Source organism: Cyanistes caeruleus, chromosome 27 (genome assembly GCF_971803275.1).
Source record: "Cyanistes caeruleus chromosome 27, bCyaCae1.hap1.1, whole genome shotgun sequence".
NCBI lineage: Eukaryota > Metazoa > Chordata > Aves > Passeriformes > Paridae > Cyanistes > Cyanistes caeruleus.
In genome coordinates this window covers 5,881,541-5,895,897 of record NC_141727.1, presented here as the reverse complement: position 1 = coordinate 5,895,897, position 14,357 = coordinate 5,881,541, and the positions used below count along the sequence as shown (strand labels likewise).

At 45.0% G+C, this 14,357-nt stretch overlaps 1 protein-coding gene across 15 annotated transcripts in view; it reads left to right on the top strand.

Moving 5' to 3' along the window:
- Positions 1-4,510: 4,510 nt before the first annotated feature.
- TANC2 (tetratricopeptide repeat, ankyrin repeat and coiled-coil containing 2) overlaps positions 4,511-14,357 on the top strand; it is a 159,720-nt gene continuing 149,873 nt past the window's right edge. For 4 of the 15 annotated variants that reach the window (XM_023942388.2, XM_023942389.2, XM_023942383.2 and 1 more), the window contains exon 1: positions 6,001-6,475. The gene's annotated coding sequence lies outside the window, so the exon portion shown is untranslated. Of the gene's footprint in view, positions 4,916-5,275; positions 5,473-5,851; positions 6,476-14,357 lie in introns of those variants that run through there. The other 11 variants (XM_086864253.1, XM_086864247.1, XM_086864249.1 and 8 more) reach the window with 7 other exon arrangements.

Here is a 14,357-nt window from a genome sequence, read left to right as displayed (position 1 = left end):
TTCCTTCTGACAACCGTTTTCTCCAAATAAATTACTCATGATGTCTAGCCTGAACCTCCCCTGGAGCAATAGAACCCATATCTGTGTGTTGCAGAGGTGGGTTTTCTCCAACCCTGTGATCCAGCTGACACTGGAAGGTGTTGATGTCCCCTCCTGCGAACGGTCTCCTCTTTTGCTTTTCTAGGAATGCGGCTGTTTGTCTTGAACAGCTCTGGAGCTTCTTTGGAGCAGGAACCTGACATTCTATACCCAAATAGCCTAAAAGCCACCTCAGAGTTATACAGACATTTTAGAAATGAACCCATCGAACACTTAACACCTGGTGTTACTTTCAAAACTGAAAGTTATTTTAATTGGAAAAGTGTTCCAAAGCTTGACAGTGTTTCCCACATATTTTCACTGCCTTCCAACCGGAAAAATTTGGAAAATAGTAGGGAAGTATGCGCGTATGTCTGGAGGGAAAGCTCGCCCTGTGAAAGCCTGGAAACGTGTTTGGAAGCAATCTTTCTTCCAAGTACAGTTGAAATTAAATAAAACTAAATTAATTTAAATCTTTTCTAAAAAAGTGGCAATCAAATTAAATCTTATTTTCTTAATAATAATACTTTTGTCAACATTTTCTGATACATTCAAATTCTCCTGTATGGGATGGAGCATTTGCTTTTCTCATTCCTCTAAGAAACAAACCAAGAGACTCTGGGAAATGACATTAAGCATTAAATGAAAATGATGTTAGAATTGCAAAGCCAAGGATTTAAGCTTAGGAAATGAAGGAATTGAGGCTCCTGTTGGATTTCATTTGTCATTTAGGCCTTAGCTGTCCTTGCTACATGCCTCCTTTTGTTTTCTGTCACCAGTTGGGTTGTTATTGACATAGGGCCAAGTATGCACCGACCGCATGCATTTTACTGCTGTAGGAATTCCATGGCCTGACTGCACAGGAATAACTCGGTGAGTAAAGCAGAGGTAACACTGTACTGGACTCACGTCTCCAGCTGTTTTCTGTTCATTATTCCTGTAACCTGCATGGATACTTCCAGTGGAGCTGTGGCAGACGTGGTTCAATGGCCGGTTTAGAAACCTTTGGCTTTTTCACGGTTCTGAACAGATCTGTGGCAAACACTCAGCCAAATGGCATCTGGAAAGCCAGTGGGAAGCAATCAAAAAGGGGAAAAACCTTTCCTGCATGTGAACAAAAGTGTTGGCTGAAAGGTAAATATCTCCTAGATGGGCAGCTCCTGCCCTCAGCAAGTGTCCCAACAGCTCAGCATTCTGATCCAGAATCCAAGATTTTAGTTGTTGCTGCTGCTGAGGCCAATGTATCGCTCATGGTATCACAGAGTCAGAATGGTTTGAGTTGGAAGGACCTTAAAGATCATCTGGTCCGTGGGCAGAGAGACCTTCCGCTAGACTAGGCGCTCTGAGCCCTGTCTGACCTACCTGGCCTTGGATGCTTCTGGGGCTGGGGCAGCCACAGCTTTTCTGGGCACTCCGTGTCAGGCATCGCCACCCTTAGAGGGAACAATTTCTTCCCGGTATCCCATCTCACCCTGCCCTCTGGCAGTTTAAAACCTTTTCCCCTTGTCTTGGCACTCCAGACCCTTGCAAATAGTCTCTCTCCATCTATCTCGTAGGCTCCTTTCAGATAGTGGAAGGTCACAATTAGGTCACCCTTGGTCTCTTCTCCAGGTGGAACAATCCCAATTCTTTCGGCTTTTCCAAGCAGCAGAGCTGCTCCATCCTTCTGATCATCTCGGTGCCTCCTCTGGACTCACTCCGACAGGTCCCTGTCCTTCCTACGCTCGGATCCCAGGGATGGATGAGGCTCTGCAGGCATCAGTGGCAAGTGAGCTCTCAAAGCTTCCTCAGAAGTTTTCGCTTTTGTTGTCTAAACGGAGAAAAAAACAAAAGGAATGCTGCTAAAATAATCTCTTGTTTTATAACCGAGTGGGAATGGCTGGGGGAACCCTGACAGGCAGCGGGATCTCCCACCGGGGTTGAATATATGCCCTCTCTCTCCTATCGGGGTCCCTGTGGTGGATTAAACAAACTACAGAAAATGTCAGCAGTAACTGAATAAACAATCTGTTTAAATAGTGTTGGCTGAATAAATGACTGGTTTGATGGCAGCCACTGGAGAAGGGTTCTGTCAATAACAGTGTCACCACTCAGGTATGTCAATATGGAGATTTGGGATTGTACTATCAGCATTTGTCAGGCTATGGATTTTTCCTGTATTAAAAGAGAATATAAAAGAGGCAGTGTGAATGCAGGACAGTTAGAGCACAGTCGGCATAGCTGGGGGCACGTGGTGAGGAGCAGGTCATGTGGCGTTGCCCTTACCGGGTGCCGCGCCTTGGTGCACGTAATCTCTGTCCCAGGAAAATTACCTCTAGGCTTTTATGGTCACTTGTAAATGTGTGTCTGAGAACTTTGTAGAGATGACCCTAATTTTTGAAACTTGGCTGTAAGGAAAGAAATGGACATTTATTTTCTTAAGCCATTGTTAAGCCTGAGTGTCTGCAGGATGGCTGTTTCCAGGGAGGTTGAAGGTAAAGGATGATAATTGGAAGGTCTCCGTTAGTAATGCTTTTGGAAGGCAACATTAAAATTTTGAAGTGTAAGTTTTTGCTGTGCAGAAAATGTACCTAAATCCTGAACTTCTCGAGTCAGTTCTTCTATGTGTTAGCTTAGGCCCCGGTCATTAGGATAGATGTGCCCTTTCCCCAACGTGTGGGATGATCTGCCTTATGCTCAAAAGTGTAATAACTGAAAAAATATTTAAAACTCCAGCAAAAACTTGCTTTGAAATCTGTTTTCTTAGGAGTGATATCGATACAGATATAAGCAGTTGACATCAGTCCTGAGAGTATTTTCTTGTAGGTGGAACTGTTATTCCTCCTTGAAACTGTAACTATGCACAGCCAGTGATTTGCTATGCTAAAAAGTTGCTGAAAGAAAAATGGGAATTATTATGGCTTTGTATTCCCCTCAGTACAGGTGGTTAAAAAGGACCAAAGGGCAGCAGATGATAAGCAGTTCTGGAAAGTACTTGCGCAGTACTTACGCAGGAAGTAACGAGGGAGGCAGGAGAGTACGGATTTAGAGGAAAACGTTCCTGGAAGGTTTCTCTACTGTAATTTGTTGTTGCAGTGCTCACTGCACTGCCTCCTGTGATGCTGCTGTCCCGTGAAGGCAAAACCCAGCGACTGCACTAACAGCCGATGTGGATGACAAGTCTGCATTCGCTCTGATCCCAACTTAATTCCAGAAACTTGGCATCTTGTTCGTCAATTCTGCTAGAAATACACGTAAAACCCAAAGCACAGCTCTCTTTGGGTTTCATTAACATTTCAGAGGCAGGATTCTTTCTATTGCGGTTTATTCCTTGTAAGAGTTGTTTTCTTGACTCACAACTGAAGATTATCCTATTGCTTAATTTATTTGGTGATTAATTTGGCACTGTGGGCAGATGTGATGTAAAGCTCTTAACCATTCCAGGGTGAGATGGAGGCAAGCGATCTGCACCCAGGAGATTTAATGAGGCATCCATCCCAAGGGAGTGGAGATAATTTAATTAAAGGGAACATTTTGTACTGGACTAAAAAGATTATTTTGTTGACTAAGACATAAATATTAGTTTTCTTAAAGGGAAATACCCAGTGAAAACACAGTATTCAGTTTACCATACAATTTTATTGTGAAAAAATAATGTTTTTCATTTTTATGAGAACCCCTATTTTCTGTCAGTTACATTTCATTCATATGGACAATTAGGCAATGCCAAGATGCTAACTGGATTGGTGGTTTCAGTGGGTACCTTACACTATTTAGGGAATTTAAGTAAGTGTTTATATTAGCTTTAACAGGTAATGCAGCATTTCCTGGATGTTCCTTGTGCTTCTGGTCTTCAACTGTATGTGATGACGAGTAAAACATTTCAGTTTCCAGGTATTATTCCCAGAAGTCTCATTTGTCACGAAGAACCAATGGAAGTCAGTGGCGGTGCTGCCACACACCTAGAGGTAGGTACCTGGAGGTGGTCACAGGCACCAGGGCCATCGTGTTCCATCGCATCATGACATGTCAGCACCCAAACGTCCCTCTGGCAGCCCTGGCCGAGCAGTACCTGCAGGAACAGGTTCTACCCTTTGCTGACTTGGCCCTGCACAGGTGCTGACAGAGCCTGAAGCTGACAGAGGTCTGTTCCTGGCCCGTGGAGCTGCTCTGGAAGGTGTTTCCTACTCCCTCCCTTGTGGACGACCCTCCCTGCAGCTCACAGAATCATACAATGGTTTGGGTTGGACAGGACCTTGAAGACCATCCAGTTTGAAGATATACCCCCTTGTCCTGTCACTCCAGGCCCTTGTAAATAGTCTCTCTCCATCCTTCTTGTAGGCTGCCTTCAGGTAGTGGAAGGGGCAATTAGATCACCCGAGGTTTCTTCTCCAGGCCGAAGAATTCCAATTCTCTCAGCCTTGCCTCAGAGCAGAGCTGCTCCACCCCTCTAATCATCTTGGTGCCTCCTCCGGATTCCCTCCATCAAGTCCATGTCCTTCCTGCGCTGGGATCCCAGGGCTCGATGCAGCTCTGCAGGTGGGGTCTCACCTGAGCGGGGCGGAGGGGCCCTGGACCTGCTGCCCACAGGGGTGGGGAGGCAACCCGGTATACGATCGGCTTTCCGACCTGCCAGCGCACGTGGCTGGAGCACGTCCCTCTTCTCAGCCAAAGCCCCGGCCCCCACCCGCCGCCGCCAGTGCGCTGCCCCCCGCCCACGGCACCCCGCCCGCCTCCCGCCAAAGCTTCCGTCGCTCGCCGGGCGCGGGCGCTGCTCCTTCGCTCCCGGCCGGGGCCGAATACAGGCGGCAAAGTGTCGGCGAGGCGCATCCTCCGCCGCCTACCGCAGCCGCGCCAGGTACGGCCGGAGAGGAAGGGGTGGGGAGGAAAAGGAAAGGAAGGAAAGGCAATGCCCGCAGCGCGGACCCGAGAGCAATCGCCCGCAGCGCAGGCTGCGCTCCAGAGGACCGTGGCGCGCCTGTTTTGTATAGCCGTGCCCTCGTCATGAATCCGCGCTTGGCCGCGCCCCTCCGTGCGTTCATGGGGGGTGGTGGGTAGGGAGCCCCGGGAGCGCGCGCGCCCGTGCGCCGTTTCCCTTCCCCGCCCTCTGCGGGCTCCCGGGAGACGGCGGCGAGCTCGGAGCGACCGAGCGAAGGAAGCAGGGCAGGGAAGAGGAAAGGGCAGGGGAGGAGGGGCGGCTCCCCGGGGAGGCCGCGGCGGGCCCGGGCGAACGGGCGGAGGGGGCGCTGTGGCCGGCGGGCAGTGAAGGAGCCGCCGAGGAGGGGCGAGACCGGCCACCCCCGTCCCCTCCCCTTCGGGCGCGCGCTCGCCGCGGCGGCGGCGCTTCCCGGCGATGCGGCGAGAGGAAGGCTCCGCCGCGCTCTGAAAGGGGCCGCCGGCAGCCTCCCGCGCTAGGTAAGGAGCAGCAGAGCGCCGGGCGCGAGGGTGCTGGTGGAGCCCGGCGGCTACAGAGGGGAGGGTGGGACACGACAGGGACACACCGCGAGGGGGCAACGCCCGGCGGTGGGGGGGGAGGGGGGAGAGATCGCGACCCCCGCCACGTCCCTCCCGCGGGCGGGGGACGGGGCCGAGGGGACCGCAACAGCGGGGCTGGGGTGGGGGGCTCCTCCCCGCGACTCCCAGGCAGGGGGAGCCGGCGCCGTCCGTGCCTCGCTAATTCGACTGGGATGCGGCGGCGGCGGCGGCGAGCGCTGGGAAAGGCGGGGTCGACGCGAGCAGCGAGTTATCGCTGTTTATTCCGCCCTGCGGACTGCCGATCCGACCCCTCGGGCCCGGGGGAGGCTGCAGGGAGGCCGTTTTTCTCACGCCGCGTTTAGCGGGAGGTGCCGCAGGTACCGCACACGTGATGCGAGCGCACACCGCCCTCGCCCCCGCTGCAGCGGACACCGGGAGGGTTAAGCCCCCTCCCTCTGCGCCCGCGGAGGGGTGAGTAAGGCGTGTGGAGTCTAATGACACACTGTATTTCTCTGTTACAGGCGTGGGTTGGTCGGTGGGGGCTAAAATGCAAAAAAGCTATGCGAGATGATGAGGCAGACGGCGCTCAGATGGGTATTTTGGAAGAAAAAGGCAGATTCTCATCCCCGTTTTTGTTGGGAAGTTCCGGAGCTAGTGTCGGTGAGCTGGTTTAGACAATGATGAACCAGCGTGGGTTTTAGGCTTTTATAAAGGTGAAAATAGTGCAAGGAAAATTAAATATCTGGAGAATTGAAATAAATTATGGAGGCCAATTAATACCGCAGGGGAGTGCAACATAGCTTCGGTATAGGAACGAAGGCAAATCGGTGTTGGATTGGGAGAAGAAGAAATACGGCAGACGTGCTTTGGAAAGCAATAACATGGCTGGGAGACCCTTGCAGCTCAGGCTGGAGTGTGGAAAGATTCCTGGAAAATGCTAAAGGTTGGGTGTTGTCTATTTTCCTTATTCAATCCTTAGAACTTAATTTCCAAACCTGCGCCTGGAAACATCCATTCCTAAGGCATGTATTAAAAAGGAAAAAGGAACTGGTGCGATAAGTGCCTTTTGGTGAGAGTGTTTTGAAGAGGATTTGCTGGCTACAGTCCCGTGAAGCTTTTTACTTTGTGTGGTGAGAGACACTTTAGATTATGGGCAGTTGGTGTGGAGGAATGTTTATGTAGGAAATGTGTGATAGTCCTGTGGTTGACTGCAGAAAGTACAATATATTGCCACTTGCCATAATCAAAATCTCATTTTTTTTGCTCTGCAAACAAACTATTGGTGGATAGAGAGCGGTAATGCTTAGGCAAAGACTGCCTTGGCCAGTTTGGGGTCTGTGGCTTTTATGACTCTTGGGCTTCTAAGAAAATAAGCAAACCACTTAGAATTGTGCTTCTTTTTTGTAGTGACTCATCCTAAGGGCATCCTACACAGTCAAAGACCAAATGTCCTCCAAATTTACCCCAGTTTTGTTTGCGTGGCAAGTTCGTATCCTGTTTGGATCTCTGCTGTGGCCATAGAATATTGTAGCATCCTGGCCTGCAACGTAGACTTGTAATCACTGTGTGAATACTGGTTACATGTTCACGGTAACAGGATGGCTAATATAATTTTATAAAATAAACTCCTTATCAGTATTCATTGCCTCATAGCAATTCCTCTCTTGTTCTCATCTTTCTGTCTTTTCCATTGGTTTTCCCAGGATCCTGTGTGAGCTTCCGGGTTGGATATGCTAGATAAATTTCAGGTTGCGTGCCCTAGATGTACATTCGGTTAAACCTTTAGAAATACCAGTGGTATATACGTTGATGTTGAGAAATCCATGAGTATATCTGTTATGTGCAGGGAATTTTTACAAGATGAATTAATAACATTGCAGACAAGCATTCCTAACTTCTGCTTGCAAATTCTCACTTATTAATATTAATGACCATAAATGCAAATGGTTTAAGGCCCAAATATGTATCACACACAGCATTATGCACTCTGTACTCTGAGTTTTGCGAGTATGGGATAATGTATATTTCCAGAAGAACGCTTTGCTGCCAGACCTTCTTGTGACACATTTAAGTTATTTATACTAAGTATTCATTAGTTTATAGTCTGGTATTTTGTTTAATTTCAGGATGCTTGTTAAAATTCAAAGTAGCGTTTCTTACTTTTTTGTTAGACTGCAAAAGAAAACAATAAGAAGGAAGCCAGAAAACTAAAGCAACCCCTTAGTACATTAAAAACAAAAAAGTTGACTTGTGACCCTCCCAAATTTGTGCATGGTTTTTCTCATTAGAAAAAGAGAAGGATTATGTCCTTCCTTATGTTTTATCAAGGTGTGCCTTTTCTGGAGGTGGTTAAACGTGAGAGCCTGGTAACACCTGTAATCCATGTTTCGCACTATTAAAAAAAAAATTCTGCTTTGAAATTCTTTCAAAAGCAAAAGCCTTATTTCTTGTCTCTTTGTTGTATAAGCATTGATTGTTTCAGCTTTTGAGAGTGAATTTTCTTTAGAAAACAATGGTTATTTCCTTTGACATCCAGACAAGCAAATGGCTTTGAGTGTTGTTTCTTTATGAGGTTAGGCAGATTTTCAGTAGCGCCGAACTGGTAACCTCTCACCCCCGTTCTCCCACCTGCAGCGTCGTGGACCCTCTGACAACTATTTATTTTGTGGAGTTCATTTCTTGCTGGATCAACAAACTGAAATTGACCTGTAGAACGTGGAAGTGACAGGAGGAGGATGCAGGAGTAGGAAATAGACCAGCTGGGTTTATCCTTTATGGCAGCTGTGAGCTCTCTGCGTGGTTGATGCCAGTTGGGAACTTGTGTCTGGAGTATTGCACAAAGCCTTAAAACGGCACCTTTTGGTGTACAGAAAGTGAATGGTTTATGTTTAATACTCCACAAATACTCACAGTCTTGCGGCCTTTGTTATGTCATTGGTTATAACCCTCGCAGTCAGCCTGATTGGTAATCGGGTTGTTTTGCACTTTGTTTCCAATGTGATAAAATATGTGCCCACCTCTAGGAATTCTTTCAGCTTCCTTAGGACATGTGAAGCCCTGTGGTGACGTAGGACACGGTGACATTGCCAGTAAGGGCTTTGGGAGGTTACCGTGGTCATTGGTGATAACAGAACTGAGCCCGCTGGTTGTTTTTGAATCTTGTAGTTCAAGTCTTCAACTGAAACATGGCCCTGCGTGAGCTACTGCGAAGAAAATTAGCCCAGCCCAGAATGGCACCTTCATTTTAACTTGAAGGTGGAGAATGCGCCCGTTGCACTCACTGGAGATAAATTAGTGTTTGAAGCTCACTACACCTACCTACAAGTACTTTATCCAGTGAACTGAGTTATTTGTCTCTGGTTTATTTGCCAGCTGGATTTTATGAGCTTGGAAAAACCAAATTCTAATTATGTTACTTAGAATTGTTCCAGTCCCATTACTGTATGGGTCTAAAATGCAATTGTTTGTTTTACATTAATTTAAAAAGTAATTACTTTAAATACAAACCTTACATTACTTAGAGGAAATAGCACTTGTTTTGTGGACTTGCATTAGAAAGGTTATTTAGAGCCCAGCCTTGGAATTATCCCTTGCGAAGATGTCCCATCTCAGGGTACCTCGAGTTTCTGCTTCCGCAGCCTATCATGAAAGGATCTAGTTTAGCAAGGATGCTGGACACATTGGAAAGGAATTCAGCGTGGAATTACCTGGATTCTGATGAGAGTGCAGAAGTTACTTTGCTAGGTTGTGAATAAAAATGCTCTGTGTTCTGGGTGCTGTGGTAATGGGACTATGGTGTTTCAGTTCCTCAGGAAGAGAAATCTTTGAATAATCTGTTGAGTTCCCTGAGCAGCCTGGCTTTCTTCCTGCGTAGCATTTATTCCCTGTCTTTCCAGAATTCATCAAATAACAGAATTTATACTGTGGCATGAGAAACTCTATATTGAAAAATACTCTGTGAGAGAACATCAATTAGTAATGATAAAACATTAAAAGTACCATGTGCTTATTTGACTCAGCTTTGGGTTTGTGCCATGTTGTGTCATTATTTGATTTGAAGGAATCATTACTTATTCACGGCTTTTATAAAATGTATGCAATAGTTGGGTTTCTATGTATTCTGCATAAAGAAAACTTTGATCCAAGTTTCGCTTCCTCAGCAATTTTTGTAAGATTTTGATGAAGTTTTTTCCTGCTCTGAGTGGAGGGCTTATTTACTAAAAATGTTGCTTTTCTTGAACTTAAAATTTGAGTAGCTTTCTTTTCCCTTTCCTCTCCCGTCTGTCTGTCCTGTTGCATTGTAAAGAAGAGGATTATTTAGCTTTACTGAAGAAGTAACCTGAGGTAGGAATCCTTTAAGAGCCAATTTGGCAGAGGCGCATGCAGATACTTGAGGAACACACAGGATCTGGGTGAGTTCATGTTACTATTCCTATACGGGCAGGTCTCTGCACGCCGCCAGAGCCCTGGTGCTGCTGAGGAGTGATGTTGTGTGAGCTAGGGAATGGAAGGCAGGGAAATAATCTGGGAGAGTGCTGTTGTCTCTTGAGCTGGCATCACTAATGAAGAGAGTGATGAATCATGCGTGTTGACATTTCAGCTCTTACCAGCATTTGTTATTTATTTGTCATTTATGAAAATAACATATTTGTGACTGGAGGAGCATCTTCCTGGGCAGACTGGGAGCTCTGCAGAGTAAGGGCATGTTTGCTGTTAATTTTGCTGTTTGGCTGCGGAGGGATTTGTTGTAAGAGAGATGTAATTTCAGAATCTTGGGGCAACTTGTTGCTCATTAGTTGTTCGCTTGTACTTAATGAGAAAGAATGGAGTGGTATGTCCGGAGTGGAGGTCCTGGAGTAGATGAACGATCCTTTCTTGCACCACAAGTGGTTCCATTCATGGCGCCTCGTTTCACAGAAGTTACTGAAAAGTCATCTGATGAGCATTTGTGACGTTACTGTGCCGATCAAAGCGGAGCAAGCTCAAAGCTGTGTTTGTTCCTCGCTGTGCTGGAAGTGTATGCAAGTATCAAAAGGGTGTCTGACATTATCCCGGCCTTCCCAGAGCTTGGAAGAATGGAGACAAGCCTTCTTGCTGCTCTGTCCTGGAGTTCTTAATTTGTAAATTTGTGATCATTTCTTTTAGAGTAGGTTGCATGTGAAATAGCAGAGGTCTGCTTGTGTTTTGAAATGATTTGTCTTTACATCCAGATTTCCATATGTTCTGGTTCTCTGCCATTGGAATTATCTGACTTGGTTTCCAGAGATCAGATTTGCTGATTTCCCTTTGCAGATTTCCAGTGTGTAAAAGCTGAAGCTCGTATCACACCACTCATGAAATTCAGCTCACTAGTTGAACTACACCATATACCGTCATCTGCAGGGAATATTTTTAAGATTAAAATACAGAATAGCTTGACAGTTGAGGAAAAAATGCCAAATAACAATGAATAAGGTAAATGCATCGCTCTTCTCTGAGTTCCTCACTTTATTGGTGAATATTCAATTATTTTTGCTTACATCAGCTGTAATCGATAATTATGGTTGAATTGTAGTGATCTCATGATTTGTAACAATCTCATTAATGGAAGGAGGAAGTATTGTGGATAGGTGAATTGTTACTTGCAAGTCACACTGAATATTTGTTCTTAATTAAGAAGTGTGAGAAAACAGATGATTGATTTGTATTTTATGATGGGCCCTTCTTGTTTACTTACTTTCTTTTTAAATATGTTGGGTATTTATTTGATTTTACCCTTTCATGCCTGTACAATTTCCATGGCAGGTACAATAATATTTGACAGATAGCTGCTATTTTTCTGTATTCAGATTATTTAATGCATTTATAACGCAGTCAGTAGGAAACACCTCTGCTGCAATTTATGTTTTTTATATGCCTTAATAAGTAAGCCTTGTATATAGGTGTGAATGGTTTCCTCCTTTTTTTTGTGTTCTCTTTAGGTGTCTTTCTTAAATCTTCGTGTTTCCTTCCTAGTTTGGATGAGAACCTTGATGAACACATATGAAACAGAGAAGCCATCAGTGCAAAATTAAAGAAGTGTAAAAAATCTTTCAGGATGGGAGTTTGAATATTTGTAGCGTTAGTGGTTCAGAAAGCAGTTGTGCATTGCCTTTAATAGGCTGAAAAGCATTAACTGATATTCTTGAAAGTGTCTTAAGTATCTTTAATGTGGAAACAGTAATGGTCTCTTCTGTTCCTGCCAGACACCTTGTTAGCAATCCGGACTTCCCTGGAGGTGAATTTTCTTTCCTTGAATTGTGGAGCGTGAAGCTCATTGAGTTGGATCCTGTCAGTGTTTCGACATTGGCTTAAATACTGGTAATAATATAAATATTCTATTGATGGGCTTTGATGCCATGCTCAGCATTTCCAGTGGTCTGCCTCTGGCTGAGGTTATGAAATACTATTTTCAATGAAGTCAAGGAGAAAATACAAAGAAAACTGTGAGAAGACACTGGAAAGGAAAAAATGCTAATTGATTCCTGGTCCTGTATCTGGAGGTATGTTGGAGGATTTAGATTATTTCTGCATTTGTTAGATGGAATATTGCTTAGTGGCTTTATTATTTTAGAGAAGCGGCACAAAAGAAAATAAAGGTCTTTATTGCTCGTTGAGGAAGTTTTGCCTGCCCTGTCCCATCATCCGGCTGGTGATTCCTGCTTAAAGCTGCTGGTTTCTCAGCTGTGCTGAACCAAGTATCTGGGTGTGAGGTAAAAAGAATAATTGCATTTTGCTGCCTTCTGGTGTTCTTGGCCTGAAATTGCTTACTGGTAGAGTTGACCAAGAGGAGTTAGCAGTCCTGTTTGCCCCACCAGTCTGGTACAGGAGATTTGGGTGCAGACTATCTCCATTGGTAAAAGTGAGCTTCTGCTATTTTAACTTCTTGGGTTGGGTCTCCTAAAGTTGGCATTTTAAATGAAGAAATATAACAAAGTGAAGGAACAATGTGTAACCAGAGTGTGCTGAACAGTGAAATGAGAGTATTCCTGTGGTCGGTCCTTTTATTTACCTGTTTAGTAAGAGGTGATTTTCCCTTTTGTCCTATCTTCCATTGTTTAGCATAGGATTATTCTCTGTCTAGAAATTATTTAATATTAATTATTTATATTAAGGTGCCCTTAATGTTCCAGATAGCGGCGTGAAGGGCCTAGTAACAAGGAGATAAAGGTACAAAGTGATTTTGTAGAAATTAGTTTCATGTTTTTAATGCTGAGAAGTATCAGTGGGAAAGCCTGTATGCTCTGTAGTTCACCAGGACTGGGAGCATTTATTCATTTATTTATTCATTTAGGGTGCTTGAAATTTGAAATTGGTCAAAAAGTGTTGTCTTTTTGGACCTAAGACCCTTGTGCTCATGTTTTTCCAGGCTCCTTCAGAGCAGACACATTCCTGGTTTCCTGTCTCAGCTCTGCTCAGTGTCTGACTGAGCAGAAGAAGATCTGGGAGCAGAAGGGGTCGGTGACTGAGTAGATAACAGGAATGGTTTAAGCTAGGCTGTCCTTGCAAGTGCTCTAGAGGAAAGTCTTCAGCTAAAGGCAGTTTAGCAGGCAAACAGATAAACAACTTTCTATCCTTCAGAGATGTTACGGCATAGAATATGGAAGGGTTCTGAGAGAGGGAAAACCAAAGTAAAATAGTGAGGATAGATTTTTAGAAATAAGTGATGCTTGGAGAAGAAAGACAAAAGGGTGGGTGTGTGGGGGGGTGTGTGTGACTTTCATGAGAGTTGTTAAACTGGGCCTGTGGAGAGGTGGATAGTGTGATTTGAATGGTCAAAGTAAATGCTTGTGCCTGCAGATTTTGCTGATTTATCCCAGCTTGCAGGCCCTGGTGTTCTTCATGTGACTTTGTATTTGAGGATATTTGCAAAATGATCTGGGTTATGGCAGGTATTCTGCGTGTGTGTAGCTGTGTGCTGCTTGATCTGTTGCTTTCTGTGCGAGTTGGGCTCTAATGCTGATTATCTTTCCCAGCAGCTTTTGCAGTTCTGCATAATCTTTGCTTAGTAGATAATTTATATTTTATGGAGGGACAAATCCCCCATTTTCTTACTTAATGGATTTTTCTCTTCTTACTCAAATGATTTTCCTATTTAATTTTCAGTCTAAGATTTGATTAGAGGACCCCAGCTCAGTTTCCTGCTGCTTCACACAGTTGTTAGTATGAGATACTCAGCTTCACAGTTAGAACATCTGTGTTTCATTGAAATCCTTCTGAGCAGCTTTTCACTGGCACCAGCCTTTGGGTAATACCTGCATGGGGGCCATGACATCCCTTGGTTCCATGTCTTCAGGAGTGGGGATTTAGTGTAACAGGCACCGTGAAAGAAAAGACTGCTGTTCTTTGAAGGCTGAAACTGTAATGGAGATACGTGTGCCCACCCGCTTTCTCTTCAGTCCGGTAATACCATCTCTGTCTTGATTCAGAGAAAATGAAGAAGCCGTAATGCTGACAGCAGGCAGTGCTGCTCCACCTCCTCAGCAGAGGTGGAAAGGACCATCTGGCACTATGTGGGTAGCAGTTATCCCAAAAAGTAATAACAGTGGGAGTTCTTGCCAGTTACAAGTTGTGATCACAGGCCAAATGGTGTCATTCTAAATCAGTGTACGTTTTCAAAGATAAAGAGATGCAAGTATTTATTTTTGCCAACTTGAGAAGTATTTTCAGTCATGGGGGGCTCTGCTGGGGTTTTAGTTGCTGGCATTTCAGAGAATGTGTGAGGGGAGTAAGTCAGAGGAGTATTGCTGTGATGCCTGCTAGACCAGCTTCTAGGCAGTAAAAAAGTCAGCTTTTTGAATTATGTA